The sequence below is a fragment of the Corvus cornix genome, chromosome 9 (genome assembly GCF_000738735.6).
Source record: "Corvus cornix cornix isolate S_Up_H32 chromosome 9, ASM73873v5, whole genome shotgun sequence".
NCBI lineage: Eukaryota > Metazoa > Chordata > Aves > Passeriformes > Corvidae > Corvus > Corvus cornix.
Window position 1 is genome coordinate 6505590 of NC_046339.1, and position 11447 is coordinate 6517036.

Genomic DNA, 11447 nt, shown 5'->3' on the forward strand with positions numbered 1-11447 from the left:
AGCTGGTTACTGCAGCCAAGGCATCCTGATGGCTGCTGGGGACAGCCAGGAGCAGAGCCCCGTGCTGGATGTGGCACAGCATCACCTGCATCCTGGCCAGCAGACAAGTGCTGTTCCACACGTGCCCTCAGCTCTCTCCCTGTTTGTGGTTTTTTTTCCCCCCCAGCTTTCATAAATCTGCAGCCCCTTTGTTGCACATCTTATTGTCTCCTACTTCGCTCCCTGGAATATATTTTTTCCACACCTCACCAATCCTATGCGGAAAAACTCCTTAACATCCCTGCTCCCACCCACAGGACAAATTCTAATATCTAAATTTCCAAAATTTTTTTGTTTGATCATTCTCTACTTATCTTGCCTGTCTTGACTCCCTTCTTAAAAGTCTTGATTTGCTGCTTTTAGGATTTACTGCGACGCACAAATTATTTCTATTTGTATCTGTGAAGTCAGCTGTGAGGTGTCTGGGGAAAATTTGCTTTAAAAACATAATAAGAAAATAAACAACATTAGGGAAAGCTAAACTGGCTTGTTGTCAATCCATTTTCCACCTTAGGAGGATTTCTCCTTTTTTGCATCATTTGCATTATTGCCTTATTTACATTATTGCTGTTTTCTGGGAATTGCTCCAATGGCGGGACTGAAGGGTCATAATTTGATGGAATACGGTGACGGTGACACCAGATAAAATGTGCATGCACTGTTCTTTGTGGTTAATGTTACTGAGATAGCAGGATGGTGGAGAAAATGGATGACCTACTTTTATCCTCTGCATTGGAGATACAAGGCTGTGAGGCTGCTCTAAAACACATGCAAAAATCCAGACGGGATCACTGCCGTGGCTTCCATTTACACTGCTGTAAGTAAAATCAGAATTGCAGAGTAAAGATAAAGGGAAAAGTATAAATATTTTTGTGTCTGCAGCATGGTTCCATCCTGCTAATCTTGGGAAACTTCATGTCCAACTCTGCTGTGAAATGGCATTCAATCATCCCCAACTGCTTTTAATTACGTTAGCAGTGTTATTGTTGCTGTTATCATCTAAGGATATGACTGAAGCTCTATTTATACAAAAAAGTAGTATCATTTGTTGGGCAAGCAGATACACTGACAAGCTTTCTGGCAAGTAAGCCTGAAAAAGGGTCTGTGTGCCTGTAAACTTACCTGCTTTTTTCCCCAAACCATCAGTTTGTTCTAATAAAAGGTATTACCTCTCCTTGTAGGATTTGTCTCATTTAATTATATTAGCATTGAAAACAGATAAACTGAATTGCACAAGATAATTTTTTTTGTCCCAAACCCGTGCTGTCAGCTCCAGCTGGGACCCTCTGTTTCCAAACAGAGCTAGAACATCAGCTTGCAATTATTACCAGATACATATTAACTCATTTTAATGAAGCAGATCAGAAAAAGCATAATGAAACTCAGAGCATAAACCATCAGACTTTGGGCTTTGAATCAATCTTTGAGACACAGGGCTGCTGACCAGGGTTGTGTCTACACCTACTTGTGCTCTTGGTGCCAGCATTGGGTCTGAATGGGACCCAGGTCTGTCCCAGTGAGGCAGCTGCTGTACCTCTACGTTGCTGCATAGTTATTTTTACACTGACCCATTTCTCTCTCTGGCAGAAACCCAAAGCAGAAGCCCCAAAACACTTGAACTCATTGTATTTCAGCTCAAGACAAGCAAAAATCGTCCAAAATCTTTGGCCAAAATAATTTCTTACCAAGTTTCCAGCCAAATCTGTAGGCTCAAGGGAGTCCATGAATCACAGATAAGCAGCCAGACATTTTCTGTCTAACTTTGCTTCTGATTACAAATGGGCAAACATAATGGATGGAGTCATTAATTGCTCAAGAATAACACTGGGAATTTGATATAATGGGATCAATGCTTAGATACAACGATGAGGAATAGCAGTATTCAGTGCATGGGCAAAAAGAAGAGCTTCTTGGCTAGCAAGATGGAAATTTTTAATGCTTCATTGTACCTTGACTACACAGTGTTTAATGTCATGTTCGACTTTAAGCATTAGAGAATGGCTTTGTTTTGATCACGTGCACACTGGCCTGCTCTTAATATTTATCCCTCAGGAGTAAGGATTTTATTTAATGCAGAATTTGCAGACTGAAAGAATTAATCTTTTGTATGCCTTCTTCCTTGGAGAGGTTTTTTAGAACCAATATATTTGTTCAATAGCTTTCTATCTTTTGGTATAAGTGCTTGCATCTTCTTTCCCCTTCTCCAAGGCTTGTTTACTCAGGGAATAAAAACTTGACCTTGACTTTAAGGTCTTTGGTGTTTCAGACTGTGCAGTCAGCAGAGAGTAAGGGGAAAAATCGATGTGTGCTGTATTAGACAAGTGTAAGAGTAATGCATAAGTGCTGGGAACTCATCCTGGAAATGGCAACAACTGAGATAGTCCTTAAAGGAGAGCACATCCCGCTGATGCATCTCTTGTGGTTAAACCCCCACACCCCACCTTCTCCTTTCTGCACCCTTTCTCTCTCCAGCTAACACATCCTTGGGGACATAAGCACCAAAAGTACCCCCCTCAGCTTGATGGGAGCTGGACTCAGGGGACAAAGAGGCTCAAATCTTCATCTGCCACCAGATGTGCCTCTGCATCCATGACTCTGGATATTACAGGGCTCCTGTTAACATCTCCAATAAAAAGTATGTCAAAAGAATCAACAAGCCAGGTGAGAAAGGACAGCATAGGGAAAAGAGACGTGGCACTGTTAATGAGGGTGTCACTGACTGATAAGACTGTGTTTGTCACCAGTGGGCTCACAGAGTACCCTGTCTGTGCTCTGTTTTGGGAGAAACTCTGTTGTTTCCTTGTGATTTCTTGATTTATGGAGTGAAATCCAGTGAGCTGTCTCAGTGTAATGTTGGGACATTGAGGTTGGGGAGGCAAAGTCAGACTTTATCTCCCAGCCATGCCTTTCCAGGAAGCTGTATGGATCATTGCCATTTAAATGCAATTCATGTTTGGTTCAATATATTTAAATACCAGTGAAATGTCCTCAGCAATAATAGCAGACTGTTAATACATATGAGTATGAAATTCTTAATTAATTAGATGACATTAGATTACCAGTTGTGTTCTCAAAACAGCTCAAAAGCACTCTTTTAAAGGGAATTAATATTTAATAGAGGAAAAAAAGCAACAGCATCCTGAAGTCTAAATTAAATGCGTGTGCCTTCATGGCCTTTACAAGTATTTTACTCATACTTTAATCTGCCAAGGAATTGCATCATAGGTGTTTTCTGCAACGGTTGGGGCTGCCCTGGGAAGTGCACCCTCCGTCAGGCTTCCCTTCAGAGCCTGATTTCTCTTCTTAAACAAGGACCTGGGTACCTCTGTATGGGTAGGGGAGCCCCTTTGGCCCCTGTCCTGCCATGGGCAGAAGGTCTGTATGAGTGCAGGCAGTGCTCTGGGCTGAGATTTGTGCCCCCAGCAGGAAGCAAGTGCCACATTTCACAGGATTATCAGGTTAACATTCCCACAGCTGGAACATTTGGGGTCACATCCCAGGTATTGCAAATGATGGCCATAACCAGGGAACGTCCCCATGCAAGGAACCTGTGAAGTTAATGCTCTGCATGTGGAAACAGCTGACTTGTCACAGCAGTAATGACCATTCCTCCAATGAATTAGACCCATGTATGTACATTCTTATTTGCAAATAACCCATAGGTGTCATAAAATAATTTCCACTTTCCTTCTTATGTAACAGAAAATGAGGCAGAAGACAGCTAAAGTGAATTTCAAGCTGAAGCCCTCTAAGACAACCATGTTGTTGTCAAAAAGACCCATTGTTCAGGGTAACTTGAGAAACCAGCTGCTAAAATTCAGCCACTTTTTTCAGGGCAGAAAAATTTATTGACCCTATCTTCGACACAAATAATCACCATTAGATTCCCTTGTTTTTAAAATTGGTTTCCACAAACTTTTATTTATCTTGCTTCCTCAGGACTGCACAAATCAGACAAAAAAATAGCGTGGTAGTCTCTTCTCAGCACATAAAGCAAGTATGAATAGTTTTGGCCATGGTTTTATTTTCATGACTGTTTCAGAGCTCCAGATGTTACTGCTCTAAACCACCCTCGATACCAGCAGGGCTTCATTGGTACCGCTGTGTTACAAACACCACTAATAGTAGCAATAGTAGCGAGTAGCTCCTAAGTTATCTCATCTCTTCCTTCAGTTTTGCCCTTGCAACACCACGTCAGGACATTTTGCTGGAGCTGATGGAAAGGAGGAGTATTGATTTTCTCCAGATTGCCAGCTTTTTCTCATCCTGTGTGGTGCCCAGGGCTGGTGAAAATTGTGCCGGGAGCACGGGATGGTGCAGGCATGGCTGGGGCTGGGGCTGCAGCAACGCCTGCTCACTCAGACAGTTCACAGCAGGGACCTTGCTTGAAATCTCAGTGTATTTTTAGTTGAGCTATGTGAGGGATGAAAGTAGGGCATCAGCGCTCAGCAGAACTGTACAGACAGGTTTTGCATACGGAGCAAAACTGGAGAAAGCAGTGGGGGTTGGGCTTCTCCTTTTTCTTTCATTCTGCTGACTTTGTGCAAAAGTTGAACATCAGGCTTTACCCAGTGAACTTACATGAGTTTGTATAATAGATGTGTGGGGGAGAAACAGGCTGTTCAGAGCCAGAGCAGAACCAGCCTGGTCTGCATCACCAACAGCCCCATGGGGGACAGTGACAGAGCTGAGGTGGGAAGAGGTGTCAGCAGTTTCCTCAAGACATGGTCCGAGTGTTCCTGGCTCGGAAACCGAGCAGGGAAATTGGCATTGCTCGGGGCGCTTCTCTCCAGCCTTATTTTGTGCTCTGGAAAGCAATTTGAATGGAAAATGAAGTGAGTTTGAGGAAGGAAAATGGGACAGAAATTAAAGGAGCGGAGTCTGGGCTTGAAAAACTCTTCAAAATGAGCATTTCTCCCCACCAAAAGGCAGTATTTTATTTTCCCTGTAAGGAGACAAAATGAACAGCAGGGACTATTGTTGTGGCAAGAACACCTGGAGATGTGCGAGCTGCAGCGAGAGCTCGCTGGCAGGGATAGCAATGGCATAATTTGCAGCAACATCTGCAGTTGGCCCAGCAACCATCTCTCCTCATTAATTAGCAGAAGCAGTAGCTTTGCCAGACAGTCCCATTGGCTTTTGCCTTGTTACTCTACCCATCAGCTAATGAGCCATCCTCTTCCCTTCCTGCTGAGTGTGGCCAGTCTGCCTGAGAATGGACACAGAAATCCAATGTGCATGAAAGGGGGTGGCAGTGCTTGCCATCATTTTGTGTACCTACCCTGCAGGTCACATTTACTACAACCCCATGATTCAGCAGCAGTGGGCTGTGGGCCTGTGGAGATAATAGCAGAGATTCACTGATGACTCCCCTGTCTCTCCCTGTGCATCTAATTTTATGCTGCAAGGCATGAAGCCATGTATGTACAGGCCTGGCTTTCCTCTCTGAAATTGTTCTGGATTACATGTAGTTTATTCACAATTGTGCTTTGATCCTCCAAGCTGACAAACATGTTCTTTGACCTTGCCTCATTTTCTCTGCCTGGAAATGATCCATGACAGTGTCCTTCAGGAGTGATTTGGTTTCCACCAGTGAGACAATATCATAACCCAGCTCTGCTTAACCCCCATTTCCACAGAATAGTCCAGTTATGCAAGAAAGTAACATGTGGATCAGGGGACCTCGTGGGCATCTTTGCCTGGCCATTCCATGCCATCTCCACTGCTGTGGTGATGAATTACTGCAGCAATGGAGAAATTAATAGAAGGCAGAGGAAGGCAGCAACCATTAGCAAGTCCCTGGCAAGCTCAGCTTTCTTGTCCAGGGTTGCACTTAAGATCAAATGTCAACTCCTGCATGTGGCTGTTACCTGGGGAGCTCCAGATCCTGCTGCAAGGGAGTTTCTCTCAAGTGGTGGCTGCCCATCCCCGTGGTGGTGCAGGCAGGATCCCGTTTGCCTGCACACAGCGCGAGCCTCAGGCAGTCTTGCTCAAGTCATTTCATGCACAGTTTAATTCTTTGCATAGTGGGGAGGGGGACTTATTCCAAGAAAACCCGATCCAAAATGATCAAGGTGGCTTAATAACACGAGGCAAATGGCAGTGCTATGGCCCTGCTAGACAATAGCAAAACACATTCGGATGCGCAGCTCAGACCTTGCTGCATTACACATGTAATTAGGTTGTTTCCATGGTAATGATCTAATTATGGTCTTCTTGGCTTTGTGTAATCACATTTGCTGCATTTTGGCAGAGCTGTTTTCCTTATTTTTGAACTGCAACACTTGGCAAGATGTTCTTTCTAAAGCCGAATAATAATTTTTGCCTGATGGAAACCGACAAGTCTGTGAGCTTTTATTTAAAGCAGGGTTGAAGGTACAAGACGAGACAAAACTATATATATAGAATATCTATAATATATATGTATATATAAAGAAGGATTTTTATCCCTGTAATTTCTATTCCTCCTTCCTTCCTACCTTTTTTTTTTTTTTTTTTTTTTGGTGAGTGCTTAAAATAATGAATTGTAGCAGTGGCTCCCACATGGGAGTGGAAACTCCAGAGACCTTTTTTGTGTGCCTGGGGTAAGGGATGCACTGACCTTAAGGCATGAGATTACACCTCTCTCTGCTTTATTTTCCATGTCTGGGGATGATACTGACTCAGACAAGATGCATGTGAAAAACACACATTATTTCTGATAAACTCTTTCAGCCCCTGGTAAGAATATCTTAGAGAGAGCTGGTGCAATCCTGGCCCCATTGAAGTCCAAGGGCAAACTCGATTTCCACAGTGCTGCAATTTGCTATGTGGCTGTTCAAACACCTTAAGAAAAAAATCAAATACAGAAAGCCAAACCTAGCAGCCTGGATTCTCCACCCTGCTGCCCCAGAGCTGGGCAAGGAGGGGGGTGTTAGACTTTGGGGACACAGGTGGCATCTCTTTGCTCCACCATGGCACTGCCAGGGAATCCTGCCGACGGATTTGTTGCTCACAAGTGGGATCCCCTTTACTAAACTCACCCCTTCCCTAGAGATCTGGTCATTCCTCTGTGTTATAGGGCAGTTTGGGGCAGGTGCAGAGTTCAAGGCTCTGCCAGAGCCACTACTCATAGGGATTTACTGTGGTCCGTGCTCTGTTGTACAGGAGAGGTGCTTATTATAGCCTGTAATCCCTCCTGAGGCAACTCCCTTCCTTGGAGTCAGCTGCCAGATCTGGCTGTTATTTATCACTTATAAAGATTTTTAAAGCTTTCTTGAAAAACAAAAGATATATTTCTGGCTTGAGCAATAAGGGATCTGGGGAAAGCCAGGAGATGAAAGGTCAAGCAAGAGGAGCTTGTGAAACCACACTGGAGCAGAACTGCAGGCTGTAGTCAGCCAGGAGCTTGTACTGCAATTGACAGGGCTATTCATGGAAAGAGTTTTGATTAGAGTTGCCATGACAATAGGAAACACCTAAAAAAGATCTATGAAATGTTATATCGGCATCAAGCCAAGAAGTTAAGCCAAAGCCTGCACTCTGGTTATTCCTGTGAGTCAGTGGCTTTCATCATAGCATAGCTAAAAGAAGGATTTGCTCTTCTGACTTTGAAGATTTGGGAAAACAGGTATGAAATGTAAATTATGATGGAAAAGATTCGTGCTGTAAAGAATTCGCTGTGGAAGGATGTTGGAAACCTTGCAAATACTGTTTGCAGCTCTTGCTTGCTGTACAGCACATACACACATGGGGCCCTGAGATTCTGATGGACAGGTGGGTATGGCTGTGTTCTGAATGAATACAGTATAACACCCACTCTGCGTGGCCTCTAGGGTCCAGGGATTGAAATTTCCATCTCTAAACCTTTACCAAGAGTTTTCAAACCCAAAATGAGTGGCACTGAATTTCAAGGACCCAGCAAAAATAATTCACTTTTGAAAGCAAAGTGTTTTCTCAAGATATCAGAGGTGAGAAGAAAACCTGGTGTTGCCAGTTTTTGAATGAATAATGATGTGAGGGAGGGTGGGTTTTTTTCCTTCATTTGAGGTATCTCTGAGTACAGAATCCCTGGAGCTTCCAGCAAGGACCAGAGACTGTATTCCCCTGACAGTTTTTTTACATTTTTTGCAGAACTGACCATACTGTTAGCCCAGAAAGTTATGCTGCTGAGCCATATGCTTTGCTGTTATGTTCTGCAGAGAATAAAGCTGTGATTAGCTATTGCCACTTCAGTTTTAGCAGATTGACACCTCTCAAATGCCAAGATATACCCAAATAAGCCCAAAACAAATGCTTGTGAATGGACAGACAACTACATAGCAGTCATGGTAAAAGTCAAATGACAGCAGTGGAGTGTGGTGGGGCCTCAGGTCTGCTCTGTCACTTCTCCTGGTGATGTGAACGCCTTTTATGGGGACCTTTTAGTGGGTCACAGCTAATTTGACTTGTACATCTTCCTTGCAGAGCACCCTGATGGAACAGCTGCCTGAAGGGGACGAGCTGGGTCCTCTGTATTTTATCCATGCAGGACATCAGTACAGGGTACAAAACACAGCCAGGAGGGGCATCATCTCCTGCTTCTCCTCCTGTCTCCACCCTATCTAACAGACCAGCAGCAGAAAGGACAGGCTTGTCTCCAAAGAGAATAATGGCATGTTAATGAGAGCCCTGCTCCCTGAAACTGCTGGTTCTTGTACTTTGGCTCTGGTTGTGGTATTGGAGAACATGGAATACTATATTTTACTGCACAGGCTGCACAGATTCCCCCCCTGTGCAAATCCTCACGTGTGAAAAGCAGTTATCACCATCTCTTGCCTTCAAGGTATTGCATGATTGTAGGCTGAAATCAGAGCTGAGGAGCCTGTCCTGCTTTCCACAAGCCTGTGAATTTCATTAATGCCACCAAGGGTTTTATGTCTGCCAATACCAGACCCCCCCACTTTATTCTGCCCTTGTTCCCTGATTTTGTAACCCAGATATTTGCATAAAACAGAGCAGCAATGCCAAGTGCCGGTGCCTCCGTTCCTGCTGCACAGGCTCCATATGCTGCCTATCTGTGTCAATTCCAGGGAGCTCTGCCATTGCAGGAGGACAATTTTCAGACTGTATGTGTGTAAATTAGAGCTGACAGTCTGCAGCGTTAATTCATGGACTGAAGCTGATCTTTGCTCACACCCTACCCATCAGATAACCTTAGCACCATGATCAATACAGCCAGATAATTACAGCTAGCAGAAAAGCTAAGTGCAGGTTTCCAGGTTTTTTTTCATCAAAACAAAGTCCTAGGGATATGTTCCTGCCAAGGCTTAGACAATTCTCTGTTATTACACTGGGAGCTCACGCAAGCCTAATACTATAAAATACTTTTTGCACGAACACCCTCAAACAGAAATTCCCTCTCATCTAAATCTAGCTCATCTATCTTGGTATGAGTCTCTAATTCTGCATGTGTAGGGGGAAACTGTCCCTCTGTTTCCCTGTTGATCTAGTGCCAAATCCACTGACGTCAACAGCCAGAAGGAGAATGACTGAGAAAAAGGAAAAACCTGATCCATGAATCTTCAGAGATTTCTGAAGAAAAGTCTTTGGACTTTTCTACCTAAAGTTGGTTGATATAATTTCTCACTTGCACCTGGTCACCCCAGAACTTATTTTTCAAACATAGGTTGTCCTTTTGTTCTTTATATATTTGCTTTGCTAACTGTCATGCGAACCTTGTCCTTTGCAGGCACTGGCTTTGGAAGAGATCCTGGCAAGCAGAAAGCCATTGTACACTGCCCTGGGAAACACAGCCTAGAGATATCCTGATTTTCTGTGTCAGGTGGAGCACCAAGGGAGACACTGCTGCTGACCACAAACATTAACTGCCAAGCCTAAAGGATATGGCACCATTCAATGCATAGTGTCAAGTGAAACATGGGTGTTTTTCCTATTTTCACTTTACAATATACAGAATCAACAAGGTCCACAAGGCATAGATCAGGGTACCTCTGTCAGGACCCAAGGAACAGCTCAGTGATGGATAAAACTCACCTCTGTGCACCAGAGCAATGCCAGTAGGTGAGCCCTCTTCATGGGCAAGGAGATGCCCAGCTCTGACTCCAAGGGCATCTGGAATTAAAGAGCAGTAGTAGCCCTGCAGTAGCAAGAAAGCAAAATGACTGCAATCATTAATTGCACTGCTATAAATTCTCTGGGATGAGAAACTTTCACACAGTTGTGAAGAAGCCATCATCAACATGGGCTCTGGTGCACATACACACACACACAGCATATGTACACACAGAGAGATCAATAGATTGCATATGGTGCACATGGCATAATTCATGACTCTTCCTGAAGGCTGTCACAAATCTGAGATGTATTGGTTGAGAAGAGTACTGGGGTAGTCTTTTAATTAGTCCACAGCTCAGCTGCATTGTAAAATTTACTCTCTGACATTGCATCCAAAATTTATAACCTTTTAAATCAAAGGAACATCTCAGAGTCTGTGTTTTTGCTAATTGGAGGTGTTAATGATAAAAGCACAAGCCCGGAAAAGTGACATGTTAGACAATTACTCATAATATTCAGAAGTGTTCCTCAGGCCAAGGTGTTACCCTATAAAAATTAATTTGGAAACATACAGGGATCCCAGATGTCTTACTCATAGCTGTATATTACCTGCTTGATGCTGGTGGAGGGAAAGCTGCCCTTTGCTCTTCTGTGGTGAATTCTTCCCAGGAGTGCTGTTAAAAGAGCAGAGTTTGGCTGCTACAGCGCCTCCAGCTCAGGCACATCCATGTGGGAGTGGAACAATTCCTGGTGAGCCCAGCCAGGGCTCAGCACTCTCAGCGAGAACTAGCAATGACCCTGAGAGGACAGTATGGCACGGCTTTGAGAGGATTTGGCTGCTGGAATAGATGACTGTGGCTCTTGGCCACATGAATATATTGCTTCAAAAGACACACATTAGTGCCTCTTGGCTTCGTAGCAGCTGTTGCCAGATGTGCCCTACTTTTTGTTAGGCTAGGAAAGAGAAAGACGTTATCTCCAAAGCTGGTTTGAAGACATACTGAGTGCTTCCTGCAGAAATAGCCGTTCTCTGAAAAAGTTTGTGTTGTGCACTTGTTCCTCACTGCTCACTGGGCAGTTATTTTGTATGGCTTTCTCACACCTCAGAATGCTGCTGAAGTTGATGGCAAAAGCAGAGTCAGAAAACCTTGTGCCACTGTAAGGAGCAGGGGCTGTCATATGGGTGGTGTAACAAATGTCATCTCTACCTGAAAAGTAATTTATTCCAAAAGAGACTCAATATGCAATTGATTGGCAGGGAGTTGTTGGAAAACATTTATAAAAATTTAACCTTCCTTCATTCCCCAAATCAATTTGTTTTCAGTTATTTTGAAAAGTTTATTTTCAGTTTTGTCCAATTACACACTGTCTTG

At 43.7% G+C, this 11447-nt stretch overlaps 1 long non-coding RNA gene across 1 annotated transcript; it reads right to left on the reverse strand.

The window, feature by feature from the left end:
• Positions 1-3979: 3979 nt before the first annotated feature.
• LOC109144336 lies at positions 3980-10840 on the reverse strand. The gene is made up of 3 exons (XR_002045039.3): positions 10684-10840; positions 10054-10156; positions 3980-4846 (listed from the first exon to the last, which is right to left on the reverse strand). It is a non-coding gene; the product is annotated as an uncharacterized LOC109144336 (long non-coding RNA).
• Between the last annotated feature and the right edge of the window lie 607 nt (positions 10841-11447).